This window comes from Centrocercus urophasianus, unplaced genomic scaffold (assembly GCF_019232065.1).
Source record: "Centrocercus urophasianus isolate 14NV4802_14NV808 unplaced genomic scaffold, USGS_Curo_1.0 seq_9, whole genome shotgun sequence".
Taxonomy (NCBI): Eukaryota; Metazoa; Chordata; class Aves; order Galliformes; family Phasianidae; genus Centrocercus; species Centrocercus urophasianus.
Window position 1 is genome coordinate 9748367 of NW_024885532.1, and position 19009 is coordinate 9767375.

Sequence of the window (19009 nt, forward strand, 5' to 3'; positions counted from 1 at the left end):
CTTGGTCACTCATCACTGACCAAGAATGACAAGGAAATCAGAGATGGCTACACAGGAATTCACCTGGGCAAGCTGGCATTGAGCTAGGACTAACCCAAATGGGCACACTGCTCTGTAAAATGGGCAGCTGTCACAGCAGGTGTCTCCAGCAGCCAAGCCCTGTTACTTGCTGCTGGAATAAGAGTTAAACTTGAGGGCTGGCCTAACTGCTTCTCGTCACCATCAGGAGATGGATCTGTTCAGCCCTCTCTTTCCTGCTACTACCATTTGTCTTCAAGAACTTTGGTTGTGGTCTCACCCCTCAATGGCTAAGTTCAGTTTTCCAAACAAACACACATGAATCAAAGATAGAAAAAATATTTTTTTTTTTTAAAAAAAGGGTTAAAACAACTATTAGCTGTCACACAAGCCATGGGGGACACATGTCTCCAACAAAAAAAAAAAAAAAAAAAATGGAACATCAGCATTGCAGCACCAGCTTAAAGAATTTTTAAGTTTGCCCAGTACCAGCACTTCTATTAACTGAATGCCAAGTTTCATTTCAATGTTTAATCATCAAGACATGTATTTATTTATCCTTTCCATCACGATTATACCTGAACCACTGAGATCCACACCCATAGTTACTAAACCGCACTATAATCAAACTAGCGATCAGTATAACCATACCAGCGATGCAGGCTGAAGCTTACATTCAGTTGACTAAAATGAGCTTGGAATTTAGATGATCCTTCTAATGTCAAGTTTCTATTAGGTTTTTGAGAATTAAAGGGTTCCAAAAGCAAGTGAAATAAATTAATAATTCACTTAATTTATAAAATAAAACCAACAAAAAAAACACATCTCAGTCACCTACCTCTATTTTAAAAAGTATAGCACACAATATTCCCTAAAACCCAGACTCTTTTGTTATTCACACAGGCTTTCATTTCCTATTTTACTCAAGAAATTTGTTTTCAGAATAACTACAAAGACAAATAAACAACATAATGAACCCCTTCTGGAGATTCAACCAGATACTTATGTTGAGCATTGTACTTCTATACTGCTGAGAAAACTGCCACGCATTTGAAGCAAACAAAACTTCAGAGGAGAGAGAAAAGAAAAGTCAAATGCATTAACTCCCTAGAGAAAGAAAGAAAATCTGAAGAAATTCCAAGGTCCAAAAGGACTGTGAAGAAGCTGTAGAGAGAACATGATCAAATGATCAAAGACTCAAATGCAAGTTGTAGCATCTGTTTATCCTTTAGAAATAAATTCTACCTCTTGAAGTTAAAATTTCCATCTGGTTTAAAAAAAAAAAAAAAAAAAAAAAAAGTCCCCCTACCAGTAAGGTTTCCAAATCTTATAAAGGTCTGGTGGGGAGCAATTAACGTAAGATTGAAAGACACTGAATACAGCAGAAGTGAGAGTTGTGGAAGTGTACATGAAGCCATGGAAAACACAGTCTAGAAGCTGACTTGTGGGAGAATCAACTAACAAGCAGTGAAAGTATTTCCAGAACATAGCAAGCAAACCAGATAATTCCTGGCAAGCTCTACACTTAGGAGCACAATAAACCTTGCTTTTCTATACTGGAAAGTAAAGCAGAGAAATTTTCAGTAGAAGTTGTTGAATGTGAATCCTTTCCATCCATAAATCCTGCAGTTCGTCAGCCACAATATTCTAAACATAGCAGGTACTAACGCTTGTGTTTCTACAAATGCACAGAGCTGTAGGTTTTAGTATGAGTTATATACATTCAGGGATGAAAGCTGAACTCTCCAAAGCTGTTTAAATTAGCATGACACTCTCAAGTCGGGAGACATACATACACACATACCCGTTATTGCCATCATAATCACAATGTTCTGAAACCAAAGTATTTCCGTAAAACTATTTCCACAGGTTAACACAAAATATCCGCTGTCTCAAGGACCACCTTTAAGTGGTACTTTAATAATAACAACAATAGCAGTGGATGGTCATGGTTTATGAGCTTCATTCACCCTTCCTCCCTTTTCTTTTTGAAGACTTGTAGGAACTAGTAACAATGATACACACCAAATAAGAAAAGAAAGCTAAACACCTAATGAATACTCCAAATTTGCGTGTCTGTAAACAACAAAAGAACCATGTGAAATTAAAAAGGTATTCCATTTCATAGTTCAAGACAACACGACACCACAAAAAATGAAATCTAGCCTACGGTTTTCGGTCTGGACAGATGGTTACTTCAGAGGCAATTCAGGCAATCAAGTGACTGATAAAATAACAGTACCATCTTCCCCAGAATCATTTTGAGTTCTTTTTTTGGATGCTTCACAGGAAAAGAATGTGCAGCACTCATTCACAAGCCTAATACCCTAAGCTTTCCGGGACAAAGGCAACTAATACTTTGCACATTCATTTGATGTGGAAATGGACTTTCTGAGCTTGTACAATAATGTATGGCAAGTTAACCCAATCTTATGACCTCTAGCCAAGTTAAATACAGTTCCTCTAAAGAATTGCATAGCTGATGCAAAAGCAGATGTTTGCTGTCCTATGCCCTCAATTGAAGTTCTAGAGATATTTTGTCTTCTACTCCCTTTACAAAAATCAGGAAACTTCCCCTAACATTATGATTGCATATTTACCATAAGGTGGAATCTTCTGCTTCTGGTAGGAATCACACGCATATCCCTATTTGCTTTGTGTCTTTTAAAAATGAGGTTTTGGCCACAGGACTAAGAGACAGTTATCCTGTAAGTTAGGAATAACTTAGAAGGCTAATTTATCTGGAAAAAAAAAAACGGCAAAAAAGAATTCAATTTGCTTACCCTCTTAAAGGTTTTCTGATCCTAAATGGCTAAAAAATTCAGTGTATGGTCTCTGACCAGCACATTTACTAAATAGCATACAGGAATTCTTAAATTTCCTGTATAAATGATTCCATACGTTACTTTTCCCCCCCTCTGTAGACGATTTTCAGCCAAAATATCTTCTGCTAAATCTCTTACGTGAAGCCTTAAGAGAGATTTCTGCATCAGAGTTATTTTAATGCAACCTAAGCTTTACTGTGGGTGGGGAGAAGCAGCTTCTAAAAATAATCAGGTTGCAAGAAATATTCCTTAGCTTGTTCTTTCCCTAACAGAGGGGATTCTGAAGTGGTTTGTGAGTATAATGCAACAATAGCCTTTGAATAAAGAAAGGTAATGCTGTATAGGCTTGTACTCAGGAGCCACCAGTGCTTGATATAGGGATGATGAAGCTCCATAGAGTGACAAGTTGATTCAAGTTACAGGTTCAGATCATGGTAAGGATAATCTTTGCTTTCCAATTTAATGTGTAAGTGGTAACACGATCAAAAATGAAATTCAAGGTATAATCCTGTTCACTTGGTAGGCTTTTTAATGAGTCCATGGTGAGACCAACAGGCAAGAGGGTGCTTATCAAGCACTAATTAAGCAGAGCATGGAGTCATACCACAGATATTAGATTTGCTGTCATTACTTACCAAGCCAGCAATTGGAGTTGACAGACGATTTATCTTCCTAACAATGCCAGGTTTGATCTTGTTAATCAAGCTACAAAGAAATCATATGAATTTATATTACATAATTTTATTTAAGTCTGAACATCATTGCTTACTAAGAAAAACTTCGCTTGCATTACTCACTCCTATGACTTGAATCAAATAAATTTGAATCTATTAACACATGCCCCTATTATTATCATTTTTCTTTTTTTTTAAGTCAGTTTACCAAAAAACAAAAATCAACAATAGAAGATTATAGAAGCAAAAATGGGACAAGTCATAAAAATAAGATGGTTGATAAAGGCAGAGTAAGAAAGAAAGAAAAAAAAAAAACAGAAGCAGATAGGCGGATACAAGGAGAAATTAATTCATGTTTAACTGGTTGGACTGGATGATCTTGGAGGTCTTTTCCAAATGTGTTGATTCTACAATTGGTGATTCTATGTTTCTGCTAAATTGGTGGTGATGTTAACTGGACTGAAATTTCACATTTAAAGATTTTTCATATCTTCTATATCAAATTTTATCAGAAGAATACATATAAAAACATTAATTTTCAGTGTTCCTTGTAAGAGGTCTGATATTCCCGTAGGAAACCAGCTCAGATTTCATATGCTACCAGCCCCAGTATGATGTCTGCAACAATATTTTTTTGTAAATATTTTACACATGCAAGTTATTTTTCTGTTTTGTTTTGTTTTCCAGTTGGACAGGAGGACTGAGCCTCACAATATCACTTGTACTTCATATAGAATTTACAATAAAACTGAAAAACAGAACAGATGCACATCTTGTCATGCATTGAGGACAAGGCAAGGTATTCCTTGCACCTTTATTCCCAGGTTCTCAGTCATGTTGGTAGGGAAATCCCATGATTCACTGAAATATACACTAGACCACTGGACCAACAAAGAGGTTGGACCTCATGACACCTTGTAGGCTTTATCCACCTACATCTGAGGAATTTGGACTTGCTCCCTCTCCTTGTTGCTGCTTGTTTGGCCAGACCCGTTAACCACACAAAACATCAATTGGGTTTTGTGATCTACCCACACCAAAGCAGAGTCAGCTCCAGAAGTTTAAAATTATACAAGGGAAAAGGCATTATTTTTTTTTTTTCTCCTTTGCTCAAACAGCAAATATATTTGGAAAATAAACAAAAAGAACAGGGTTTATGCATACATAATGAAATGGAAGAGATTTCTAAGCACCTGCAGAATAAGAGACAAAGGTAGCAGATCCTGAGATGTTTCAGCTTCATTGTTATCAAACAAAATACACTTGGTGACTTTTCCATCAAGAGAAAAGGAAAAAAAGAAATTAAAAAAAAAAAAAAAAAAAAAAAAAAAAAAAAGCTACTGTTTTCTTCCAAATGCATTATATATTTGCTTTATGTGCTTCAGAACACAAAGTAGCATGTAACAGAAAACTTCCTTCCTCTAAACAGGAAATCCAGTATAATGTAAAAGGATTTATTTTGTCAACTGATTAGTCAGTTGACACACATACTGGTCAGTAAGTCAAACAAGCTAACTGAGCTGCCACTAGAATAAGTGGTGAAAGCATAGATTTGATCTGTATAAGCCATATATATCACCTCCAGTGATAATGTATCTGTGTAAATTAAACAAGTCATGCCAGGGGAAACCAAGGCAACATGCAGTGCTGTGGCTAGTTTATCTCCATTATTTAATATCTTCTATTTTCTTTACTTTGCTGAAAACTGGACATTTGAAAGTCTTCCATATTTTGTTCTTTTCCATTTCCAGTGAACTCTTATGGAAATCACTTACCTTTGTACTTCAAGGTATGTCAAATTTAAAAGTTATGATACAGGAGAACAGCTGTATGATTTAGTGCAGTATAATTAGATGTCTTTTCCTTTAAAGACTGCTACATGACTCCTGAAGAAAACTGCTCGATGAAGAAATTACTGCATGTTTTTCTCACATGTAGCTGTTAATTACAGATAAATTTAACTGATTGGCAGATGGATGCTCATATTCTTTTGCCAAATAAGTGTCAACAATGAAGATATCAAAGAGTTAGAGTATATCAGTTCATTGCCATTGCTTAAAGACTTGATTTAAAAGTTACAGCTGAAAACAATACACACATCCCACTAAGTAGATACATCAAGTAAGGAAGTAGCTTCTTGTTAAAGCAATAGCTGTTTTATTACCACAGTCAATATAGTTCACATGTGATTACATAAGCAACAAAAAAATAAAACTTCCATCCCTACAAAACCATTCAGTCTTAAAAAAGAAAAACAAAAACACCCCCTCACACCAAAAAGACAATTACAGAAGCAACTAGCAAGATAGTCAGAAAGGTGAAGTGCCCAAAGGAAAAAAAATAAGGAGAGAACAAATAGGAAATCGAATAACATTCACAGAAGTAAAGATGTGGGAATGTTGCCTGTTTTGCATTTACTTTGGTTATTGTGATACACACTGAAACAAATAAATAAAAGAGAATTATACCTTCATAAACATTTTCTGAAATGGCTGAACTGATAATGGATACCTCCAAGATACAAGGCATTTTTAAATGTCCAATGTAGTCTTTGAATGGGACACTTACACCTATATTTCCTTAAAATAGAAGGTGGTTAACACCAGTTTCAGCCTTGGAAAATTATTCTAATAAGTATAAAACCAATTACAGATAGACCTGATGAGTGGATGTTTTGTACCTCTGACTCAGTCTACTAGCGAAACCTGACAAGTCTCATTATTGCCAAGTCTATAGTATATATAAACAAAAGAAAGCTTTTTTGAGAAAGTGTTCTAGAAAAAGCTGAGGTCAGAGTACTGTTTGCTGTTGAAAGCAGTAACTAGTTCAGTCCAAATGCTACTGAAACCTGGGCTGCAACATTTTATGATTTTAAGTTGCCTTTGAGTATGCCAAGTGACATCCTATAGATAATGTTAATGACGTACTTGGATGTGATTCTAAGATGGCCAAATAACTCCTTTTCTATTTTATACTGAAGAGAAATTTCAGTAATTAGTATTACTAAAAAAAAAAAAAAAAAAAAAAAAAAAAAAAAAAAAACAAAGCAGAGGCCTAAACTTATTTTTAATTTATGATTTAATCACATTCATTATTGAAATAAACTACTTTTTTGGTATCAGGTTTTCTGGGAAGAATCACTGTCTTTCAGGATTTAGAAAACAAGGGTTCACAATGATTCTTTTACTTGAAGCAGGCAAAACAAAACAACAGTGATTATATAAATAACTGAGTGCTTCCATCACAGTCACTGGCCACACCACCTTGCATGAGCTGAAGAGAAAGTCCAGTAGCACTAAGAGCATTATAAGCAATAAAACTAAGCAAAGGCCAGAGGATCAGCACAATGTCCCAGCTAAGATAAATGTGTTGGACAACACATGGAATACATAGATCCAGAAAGTGGACGTTTGCCACGGGAAGGAAGAACAGCTTTCAAACAAGGATTAAAAAAAACATACAGTTTAATACATTGTTGGCACTTAACTCAAAACAACCAGGCCAAGAAGGAAACGGGCTGATAGAAACCTGAAGCATTTTTATATAATAAGTCAATACTCACTCGCACAACAGGACTCCATTTTCTAAAGCTGCTCGAAAGTCTTTTGTTCCAAAGCTTTTCCCAGTAACTGTCTACAAAAATAAGAATTAGAGGTCAATTTGAGACATGCATACAAAAATCAGGATGAGAAAGAAAAATTGAGAAGTAAAAAACTTCAGTTCAACATGTAGTTCACAGTATGCACTACTTTCTTATATTAATTTCAAAATAAAAAGTTTCCTAAAACAGTTGTGCCTCAAAAGAAGTCAGATTTAACATCTTCAAATAGTTTCTGCTGGTGCAAAATCAATCTTCAGCTAAATCATGTGGGCATACTTGTTTTCTAAATTTTCTATATACTAGCTATACTGGAAAGCATAACAGAAATCTGAAACAGAAGCATAAAGAAAAAAAAGTGTGGAGTCTTTTCTCATTTAAATCTTCTACTTCATTTCACATCTTGAACACTCATGATACCCAGCATGAAATATATTACCTTTTTTTTTCCTGCCACTTGCATCTAAGGCAGTGTGATTAAAGAACCTCTCTGGCAAGTCTTTATTACCACATGTACATAAACACCTATTAGCTGGAAAACAGTAAGACTATACTAGTGGGGCTACTTTTCATATACAAGGTGAAAAGCAATGAACAAGAATGTCAAACAAAGGACTTTAAGGCACCCGAAGCCAAAACTATTGCCTATAGGTTTTCAACAAAGCTATTTTCCCCAAAGTGATTTGCTCCTGGTATTAATTCACTCCATCTCAAGTGAAGAGTGATACGCTGGTGATCTCTTAAGCTTAAATTCATTTGGATTCTTCTTACTTGGTTTCCCCGCAGCAAAGGTTCCTTTATCAACACCCAGATTGGTAGCCCACACACAAATCAGGAAGGGAGAAAAGTTTCTAGAACAGCCCAAAAAGAGTTTTACTCCAGCTATATACAGAAATCAAACAAAGAAAAGCATTTATTTTTGTTAGCTTAGGGGTCTCCAGGTTCAGGCATTAGCTTGTCATAAAATTCCTTTTGAGGATCCTGACCATCCCCAGTGCTGCACAGGACTTCAGGCACACAAAAGTGTTGTGGAATCTATGTGCATCCAGACCAACAGTTGCTACTTGCCACAGTAATTAAAGAAATTAGTGGTGAAACAAATGAGCAATGCCTGGTGAAAGAGCAAAGGAGAAGACACTGTGCTTTAAGGACCTGCTAAATTATCACCCTGTTATTTTTCATAAATTGCTAGAGGAACATATACTGTCACCAGAATCTTTGGACTTAAGCTATGTTAAAAAAAAAAAAAAAAAAAAAAAAAAAAAGTTGCTTGTTTTTCAAATTCAACAACTTGAACTTCAATTGCTAGAGAAAAAAATTAGATGTTACGAACATCTTCCGATTTTCATTTCTTTTTTTTTAACCCATAAGACCCCAACCAACTTTTAAAGAGGCCAAACTTTATTCTCATTTTAGAGTTCTTTCTGACATCTATGGGACTACACAGTACATTTGTTTGGTTTAATGCAAACAGTTCATTCCTAAGTCATGCACGCAACATGCAGTGAGGTGTTTCCTTTACCCTAATGTCACTGGCCAGAGTTGGGCCCATCTCAAAACTGCAATGACTTAGATATCTGGGAACAACCTTCATGCTGAAATTCCTTAAAAATAAATAAATAAATAATCAGAACTGCACATAGATAAGGAGGTCACTAAGACATTATACTAAGAAGTCAGGGAGGAAATATGACTGAAGAGACACTGAACTTCAGCACAGATCCTTCAGACCTCAATGGTGCTACACTTCAAGGTATAATAATATTTCTATGGCACTTCCTGAGGTAATTTCTAAGCAAATAAAAAAAAAAAAAAATAGAGGCATGGAGTACTTTCGACTGCTACAAAGCTTTCTCTCAATCCCAGCTAGCTAGAAGCATTCTCCAACTGCAAGAGAGTCCAGTTTCGGCACAAAATTGCAAATTCTAGTGTTAACTGTACAGACTCTTAAAATTACATTAACACAGGGAGTCATTGCACTGAAAGCCTTTTGACTAAGTTATTTATGCAGCCATTGAGGAAATCAGTGTTGATTTGGTGTATAGGATGGAGCAGTCAGACTGACATTGCAATTCATAGATTTTAAAGACTGTGGTTTGTTGACATAAAAAATAAAAGGTATCAGAACTGCCAAGTTAGTTTTTATCAATATTGATTTACAAAGGATAAGTAATAATTAAGTAGTTAAGAGGCATTCTCAATAAACAATTTAATATCGATGGCTTAAAACTGAAATACTTTCCCAGTTGCACAACACCTTGAATTTGTTGATGCCAGAAAAGAAAAAAAAAGAACTATGCTCCATTTTAAGCCAAGCTGTCACACAGAGACAGAGATATTTTCTCAGAAAGGACTTTCATCCAGCTTATACTCATTGCAAGGCACCAATCATGGCTCTAGCTATTGTAGTCCACATAGCAACAAGGTACCATTAAAAATTGGAAAGCCATGGATCGGCGCAGATTTCCCCAGCTTCTAAGGATGTGAGTAAGACAAAATAAATCCCACCCCAAGATACTACATCTTCAAACAATGTCTGCTATTTGTGAGTCACTGTTTATTCATTAAAACTGGTTATACTGGGTGTGGTACTCTTATGTAATTGTCGGAATTGATTTTGGATAATTTGTCAACCACTTAAGCCATGTGATTCAAACAATAAAAACAATATCGGCCAAAAGTGGTTTTTATCCATGTCTGAACACAGTCTCCTAAATTCTCTCTCCTTTCCTTCATTTGGCTTCCTTCTATGTTTGTTGTTTTTTTTTGTTTGTTTGTTTGGTTGGTTGGTTGTTTTGTTTGTTTGTTTGCTTGTTGTTTTTAATATAAAGAAGGCAAAGACATAATTAAAGACCAGACCATAAATCACATTTAATTGCTCTTATAAAACAGCTTGGTTTCAGTTTTGTAGGAAGGCGTCCCCAAATACTTTGTAACTTGGCAATTGCCAAATCCATGCAATTTACTTCAAACTGCAAGTAAATTAAATGCTTACACATACGTGGAGAGGGCTAATTTAACTTCAGGTTTGCAGTGATTTCTTTAGGAGGTGGCAATTCAAGAAAACATAACCAAAGACCAACCACTCACAAGATGGCATGACTGAACAAAAAGAACATGGTGCAGAAAAATATCTTAATTATATGTCACAGTACCAAAATTAACAATGAGTACACTTCTTTGGCTTGTCCTGCTGGAGGACAAATAAAGCTGGTCATATGTTGTCTTGCCCTAAAAGCCACTAAAAATGGAAAACTCTTTCAGTGTTAACAGGCAACACCGAGTTTGCATCAAATTGCTTCCATGGTTTACACCAATTTGAATGCATCCCAAGAGAGACTGCTGTCATACAGGGCTGTAGGTTTCAAATGGGTTGGCTTCACACACACACACGCGCGCACACACACACACCTCACAAAATGCAAAAGACCAGCAGCTTTATTACCTTGATTTTGCTGTGGTGAAAACCCTACAGCCAGACTCTCCCCATTCAATAGAAAACAAGAACACCTCACTTAACATACCTGGACACACTGGTTAACTGTTCCCCCATCACAAAAAAGTTAGCTGCTCAAACCTAAGAAGAAGGCATTTTATCATACCCAAATCATGGCCTGAATGAAGCATTACCACAGAACACCTAAGAACTCACCAGCCATTTGTCTACTCTGAAGCTCAAATTTCCTAAGTCTTGCTCTCTTGGTCTTGTTCACAGCTCCTCCGATAAGCCGCTTTCAGACCACACAACCTCAAGTTGATTAAGGACCTCACACATTGATTTTAAAGAAATACTAAAGAAATACCAATTACATCAGTGTGAAGTGCTCAACACCACAATGTAAACCAATAGGTTAGGGATGGAAGATTCAAGACAAGAACCAAACAATATGAGGTAGAAATAGCCTTAATACGGAATCACACAAAGATCTCAGAAAGCAAGCAATTTATCAGACAGTGATCTTAAGTACACCAAACTGATTTATGAACTTCATGTCTTGAACTAAGTCTGCAGCAACAAAAGCCAAGCTTAACACTGTGCTGCAGAGAGGATGACTAACATGCTGTAAAGAACCAGGGCAGTGATACAAATGTAATGTCATGGCAAAGCCCCTGCTGCAGGATTTCAGTTATGCCTGCCAGGTTCCCTGGGTTCCACCACACTGCCTGCCTCAGCAGAGCTGAGCCTGTGCCATTAACTAAGGAAAGGAGAGATCACATCACATATGTGTCAATGTCTGAAATATTACCTTGTTAATGGCCTTTTTCCCCTCTTTTTTCCCCAAGTACCAAAAAAATCTGGATCAGGTTACCAGGGCATGTGATTCCACCGTCACATGATCTCCACATTATATATCTCCATTTACAACACTCACTTGGCTCTAACCACCCAAAACATCATTTCCAAACTGTACTCTTACTGTGTACAGTAATATGCACAAGAGTTACGTAGGCTACACCTAAAGCCAACAAGCAAGATTTCAAGAAACTGACAATGCTCTTCCTCTCTGAATTTCATAAGAAGTCTAACAATGCCATGGTTTTCTGCAGTAGTTGATTAATTTTCTCAAACCTCTCCCCGAGGGCAGATGATAGGAACAATATTCAGAGCATTGCTGTACCTAATCTTGAACACACAAGCAGCAAAATGACAGAGGCCACCATTTGGGTAAAAAAGCTTTGGCTTTGCAGCAAACAGCCAAACCATAGAGGTTACTAGCTTTCTGAAAGCCAAAACTGGAAAAGAACAACTCATTTCTGAAGCAAGCAGGACCTGCTTCTCAAGACTCCTGAATTTAGGGCCCTGAGAAGAGAATCACAGACTCATATGGTTGGTAAGGACCTCCCGGAGATTATCAACTCCAACCCTTTTACTAAAGCAGGTTCCCTACAGTGTAGGCATTTATATCATCCAGCTACACTACATGTAGCAGAAGGGATGCCTGATTCAAAGCAGCCAAAGCAGTCTAAAAGGAATCCCCATCACCATTTAATTCATGGTCCAACAAACCCTGAGACATGCTCAAGAGCTGGTACCCACAGAGGCTTTCACTGGAAACTGTCCAGCAACTAACTTGAGACACTGCCTACCTTAAAAACTTTATGAGTCAAGAGCAATGTCTGGATTTCTGAGACTACAGAAGGGAGTTTTTTTTCTGTGATTCTGTGAAGCTCTTCTTTTAGAGTCCTCATAACTCGCTGCTAAAATCCATGACAGGCATGACTCCAGTGAGGAGAATAGACTGAACAGTTGGGAATAACAGCAAAAACAAGAGGGCTAAAAGAGATGAAGGTTTCTCACATTGATCATTTGCACTGTTCCATGTGAATGGGGTCCTCTGTGTATCCATAACACAGTTTTCCATTTTGAATGATTCCTGTTCTATTGCTGCAAAGTTGTACCATCCTATTTGAACCCATACCCCAAATCCCTAGACATAGTTTCATTTTAGAGGATGTGGAAATTTTTAAGTCTTCAGCCAAAAATGCCTTTGATAACAAATCAGAACAGACATTTATGAAAGGAAAAGACTGATTATTGAAGACAACTTAGAGTAATTTTCTATCATCATCATAATGATGGGGTCTTACTGTGGTATGCTTGCTGAAAGAGGCATGCCAAGACTCACAGAATACCATAACTGCCTTTTTTTTTTAAAAAAAAAAAAAAAAAAACACAAAAGATGAAGAAAAACAATCGATAAGGGAAAAGCAAGGAGACATGATAGTGTAAGCGTAAGAATTACAAATCTCTCCACGTCATCTACTTCTGCTCTGGGATTTTATGTCTTTTCAGCTCTTCTGTCAAATTCTGAAGGATGTAAGTGAAGACTTCATTAGAATGTTTATGAGAATCCCTGACTTGGAGAAAAAATGCTGCAGAAAGAGCAAGGATATTTTCCATAAACAGTTGAGATTAAGCAGTTCAGTCACAAACAAGATCATCCCAGAAGTGACAGCAAGATGAATAAGCTTATACTGTTGCTTATACTGATGACTGTATTGACAGGTGTCAAACTAAGAAAAAAATCTCATTACTTTGGTTGTATGATAAGTTCTCATTGAATAAGCAGATTGGCAAGATAAACTGAATGGAAATAGGTGTTTCAGCAGGAGATAAAACTTGTAAATTGAAAGATAGTAATCTCTGAAGGGACAAAAAGAATAAAACCACTGCAGATTTACTGTATCAGTGTAATATCCAAATAAATCAGATGTGCCTATTAATTCTGCAAACTGTTTTAATGTGCACCATTTCTAAACTCAACTCACACATCATAGTGGTGCCTTGGAACTGGATGTTTATTTCTGCCATAGGAGAAAGAAACATGAACAAGGAACAAAGCTATGAAGGAACAGTTTTCAGAAAAGCAATCTACTGAATTAACATGAAAAGTAGAGGGTATAGATTCCATTTTAATTGTTATCCCACTTTCATGGCTCAGATATTTTTAATGATTATGTTTCATAATGCACATGCTCTAACGCCAGCCACGTTTTGAATTTGCCTATTGTGAAAGTAAGTCATTTCATTTGCTGTTTCCTTTTTTTTTTTTTTCCCCCCTAAACACCTACCCCTTTGGCACTACATCGTTACCTGATTTACAGTTCATAATACCTCTTCAAGCTGATGGATAAAGTGATCAAGAAATAAATGAATCTGTGCACAGCTGTGTCTCAGCTGGACTTCTGTATAGTGTCAGCCTGAGTAACACAGAGGAGGAAACAGAGAGGTTGCTCTGGATAGAAAATCAGTAAGTTCTGAAAAATGCCCTAGGGCGTTGAAATAAAAAGAGTCAAGGAATATGAGCAACAAAGCAGCTCAGTAAAGAGGACAGGTGGGAACACCACAACAGCATGCACGCAGCACACAAACAGAAGGTTTTGCAGAGCTGGCTGAGCAGATCAATCACAAAAGAAAACCATGACCTTCCTGTCATCCTGAAACTTTCCCCCTTCACACCAAGTGAAGGGGTTGCGTTTAGGAAGCACCCCATCTTCTGATCACACAGGCTACTTACCCCTACCCACCCACCAAACTGCTTGTCTCCAGCACCAAAAACCACAGCAACTGGCCCATGGGTTCCCAACACCCACAGATCCATAGCCACAGGATACTGGAAATGAGATAAGGATAACATCTGGACTTCGCTCAGATTCCTCAGGCTTAACATACCCTAAAATACAGTGATTCAGCACCCAAATGAGGCAGACAGTACATGATTGAGGAATTGACTGGCCACACGTCATCACCTAGAACTTCAAGTTCAGACAGTTGTTTTTACTGAAAAAACTGAAAAATCTCTGATGTTTGTCCATACTACCATTTTACTAAAGGAGGAAAACAGCTCACAACAACAGCAGCGCTCGAATTTCAGATGAAGTAGAAAAAACATATTTTTTGGTTTCACACATTTCCATTCAAACCGGGCTGTTACTTGGAATATTAATAGATGAAGATACATTAACAGATACTAAAACCACATTTGTTTAGGGCACATGTAAAGAAAGAAACTGAAGCAAATCAAATTTCTCTATTAGAATCCGAGAATTACAAGGTTGGAAAAAACCTACAAGATCACCTAGTCCAACCGTCTTCCCATCACCATTACTATCACAAGCTATTAAACCACATCTCATAGCTCCTCCTCATCCAGACGCCTCTTGAACACTGCCAAGGACAGCGACTCTACCACCTCCTTGGCCAGGTCATTCCAGTGCCTGACCACCCTCTGAGAGAAAAAGTTTCTCCTTATGTGTAACCTAAACCTCCACTGGTACAACTTGTGGCCATTTCCTTGGGTCCTGTTTGTTGCCTGGGAGAAGAGGCCAAACCCCTCTTCATCACAACCTCCCTTCAGGAGACTGTAGAGTGCAATCAGGTCTCCTCTGAGCCTCCTCTTCTCCAGACTCAACAATCCCAGCTTCTTCAGCCACTCCTCATAAGACTTGTGCTCCAGACCCCTCACCAGTTTCATTGCCCTTCTCTGGACACGTTCTAGGGTCTTTCTTTCTTGTAGTGAGGGGCTCAAAACTGAACACAGTACTTGAGGTACGGCCTCACCAGTGCTGAGTACAGGGGGATGATTACCTCCCTGCTCCTGGTCTTCTCTTCTTGCTTTTAACTGATGTTATCACAATAACTCAATCTTTAAATATCATGTTCTCACTCATTCAAAACCGAAAATAAATGCAACTTGATGGTTGCATTTTCTAGGTTAATTACCCAGTTTAACTGTCATTGTGATTCCTGGTCAGAGAATAATTATCTACAGTTCTCCAGAGTGGATGGTTGGTGCCATGAACAAATCAGAGATCTAACTGCAAGGTTTATAACCATGTTCAGCAGAAGGAAAAAAGGCATGTGGTAAAAAAGAATATGCATGCTACAGGGAAATGCTTTAGATACCATTGCTTTCATGTGTTTAAAGAAGTTATTCATGCATGGAAGTTATTTTATGCTATTACTGGAAATAGAATCATAGAATAGTTTGGGGTGGAAGGGACCTTTAATATCATCTAGTTCCAACCCCCTGCTATACACAGGGATACCTCCCTCTAGACCAGGTTGCTCACAGCCCCATCCAGCCTGATCTTGAATGCCTGCAAGGAGGGGGCATCCACAACCCTCTCTGGACAACCTGTTCCACTGCCTCACCACCCTCACAGTAAAGAGTTTCTTCCCGATATCTAGTCTAAATCTACCCTCTTCCAGTTCAAAGTTTTTTCTCATTGTCCTATCACTACCTACCCTTATAAAAAGTTCCTTCCCAGCTTTCCTGTGGGCCCCCTTCAGGAAAGAATTTTGAAAAGCTTTTTCACTCTTTTCAATTTTTCAATCTTTACTGGAAGCAGTGCTTCCAGCAGCATACCAAGACGTGCTTTGCGCAAGTTGCACTCAAAAATGTTCACCAAATCCCACCTCATCTCAAGCATCAACCCACATGCACGTAAATACAGTTTGGGGAAGCAACAGTTTTCTAAATACATCTTCTCTCCCATCCTTACATTCCCCAACTTCTACATCTCTTTACATGGGCTTAGTTTTCCAACCCATTTCACAGTCTTATTTAACTTGTTAACAAGTGAACAGATGGGCAACATGTAGAAGATACCGTGCAGAAAAATATTTCACAGAGCCAGAAGACACCACAGAGGCAATTAGTGTCACACAAAGAGTATGAAAAAAATAGCCATGACACCAGCTCCTTTCAAGTGATGGCACTTAACATGAATTGCAGCATTTTGAAATTCCAGTGTTCTAGATAACATCAAGTGAAAATTACATAAATTAATGCTAAGTTCACTGACTCCAGATGTAGAAATATTATGCTCTTCTTTTGAATTGGAATAATTTTCAAGGGGAAAAACCAGCTCAAGGGAACTCCATTGGCTGCACACATTTAAATCAAAATAAAAGTGAGATCACAAAACTCCTGAGAGCAATGCTAATTTTTCAGAAAAAAAGAAATCTACAAAAAATATGTAAGGAGTGAGAAAGCAGAAGCTATTAACAACTTTGGCGTAAGGAGAAATGATTTTAAAAGATTTCATCAAAAGGCTAAAATTTAAAGGAATATAAACAAACAGAAGTAATTATATTGGGTTATTTGAAATACATTGTACGTGCACTGAGTCACTAAAATGGAAGCGAGGCTTAGGAAGGCTCCATTTCCCACCACTCACAGCAGTGTATTGCATTACAGATAACGAGCTCGTAATATTACAGTATTTGATGGCAGAGACCATTGCCGCTGCCACGCAGCACCACCTAATGAGAGACGCCAGGTACAACACAACCAGAAGCTTTATTCTTACAAGGTGTTCCTCACTTAGACAGAAGATGAAAGAAATTGCCTTTGGCAAAGAAATTAAATAATTGCAGTCAGAGGACTGCTGGCTACAGATGAAATTGAAGTCCAAGGGAGCTGCAGAAGGATGGTGTGTATCTCAAGAGACAAGAGAAACAGAACTGCAGGAGGCAGAGCACACAGTACTCCAGATGGGACCTCACAAAGGCAGAGCAGGTTGGGACTATCACCTCTCCCTCTGCTTTTTTGATGTAGCCCAGAATACAGTTGGCCTTTTGGGCTGCAAGTGCACACTGTTGTCATCCGTGCACATCACTGCCCTGACATCTGTTTATTTCTTACAGAGATCAGTCAGCTTTTGAGAATTTAAGATAATGACACCACTGGCAAACTCTGGCTCTGTAGGGAACTCTTCTGCTTGGTACCTCCATTTGCAACACAGGGGAAATGTTTGCACCTATTATAGTTGTAGGTGGCCTTAAGTAAAGTCACCAGGATGACTAGAATCAGCTAACTCAGAAGGGAAGCAGGGAGTGACAATTACTGCTGTGACCACACAGAGAAACATCTTAAACTGTCGCTCACCTTTCATCTTCCAATTCAGGCTAAGAACTGATAGAGCCCAAATGTTAGTCAACCACCTCCAGCATGACACTTCCTTCAGCCATTTTATTGCTTAACTGCAAATGCAGCTTTACTATTTTATTTTATTTTTTTTTTAAGGAACCAAACTGGTTTGACAGAGCACTTCCCTCCTCACCAGGGTGTGTTTAGAAGAACCAAAGATAAGTTTGACTGTCACAGCAGCTATGCATCGTTGCTACGTTTACTGCCCAGAGGTAGTATGTAATTACTAATCAAAGGCAGTCAACCTCCCCCCCTTATTTCAGAAGACAATTATAATTTGTTATGACCTCCCCACAGAAATGATAACCTCTCTTTGCCAACAATTCTATTCCCTGCAAGGGTGAGGCAGAAGTTTCCCACAGTTTTCACACTGACCCTATTAAACACTTGAAATGTGAATCCTCAATATCACTGAAATAAACTTCTTTTCGATATTATTAAAAAATTTCATGTTGCTGAAAATTTTCATCTACTTTTCTCTGGAGGGAGTAGTATATCCACCGTATATCAAATAATTTAACTGCATTTACCTGATATACCCTATCTCAAAGAAGGACACTGACCTAGACTAGTATATAAAAGAAATAGGCAGGTTCTTCCAACCTCTAGTGTGATGCTTCATGTATATTCATATAACTTCCTCCAATAACAAGGTCATAATGATTTTTAAAAATCCCACAAAAAATGCAATACGCACGCACACACAGAAGTATTTCATACAGAGCTATAGAATATTATTGGGTAACTATTTGGTTCCATTCAATTATAGCATGAGGCTTATATATTTAAACCACAGAAAAGACATAGCTTCTGGGTGATAAAAAAAATGCACACACTTGGGGTATTTTTCATCTATCACTTAACTTGCTTTTGTCTTTAAAATAACAATGCACAAAATGATAAGATGTTATTAATACTCCATACTGATTTTCATAAACAGAATAGCATCCTTCTCATGAAAGACTGAGATTTTCTTCCACTGCAGGCAAGATGCCTCAAACATTTACAGGGGGCCCCTGCTGTTTCCTATGATCTGCTGCCTTCCAAGGTGCACAGATTTCAAGAATGTCTGAAATGGTGCCTAGCAACACAGACAAAGCAGATTGCCCACAATTTAAACATTCTCTTCTCTGTGTATTCCATTAAGTTATGACAATTTCTGTTGCTTCATGTGCTAAATGATTATCATGTCTAAATGAAGATTTCTACCATTTTACTTGCAGTTCAGTAGAGCAGCTGAAGACATTTTTCCTATCACAACAAAAACGGGAAATATTTTTAACATTAGGTCACTGCTTTATCAAAGCAGAGAGATGTCTGAAGCTCCAAATAAAAGAGCATAGACAGAAAGGAATGGTTCTTTGTATCATCAGTGCTATTTCCTGTGTAAGACAGGATTTTCTTCGAGGGCATCATAAAATTATGCTTTTTTTTTTTTTTTTTTTTGGGGGGGGGGGG

At 37.6% G+C, this 19009-nt stretch overlaps 1 long non-coding RNA gene across 1 annotated transcript in view; it reads right to left on the reverse strand.

Annotated features, from left to right (window-relative positions):
- Nucleotides 1–3477: 3477 nt before the first annotated feature.
- Nucleotides 3478–19009, reverse strand: part of LOC122171551 — a 37438-nt gene continuing 21906 nt past the window's right edge. Inside the window, exons 2-3 of the long non-coding RNA XR_006172020.1 lie at nt 7080–7150; nt 3478–3548 (exon numbers count right to left, since the gene is read on the reverse strand). This is a non-coding gene — a long non-coding RNA (uncharacterized LOC122171551). The remainder of the gene's footprint in view (nt 3549–7079; nt 7151–19009) is intronic.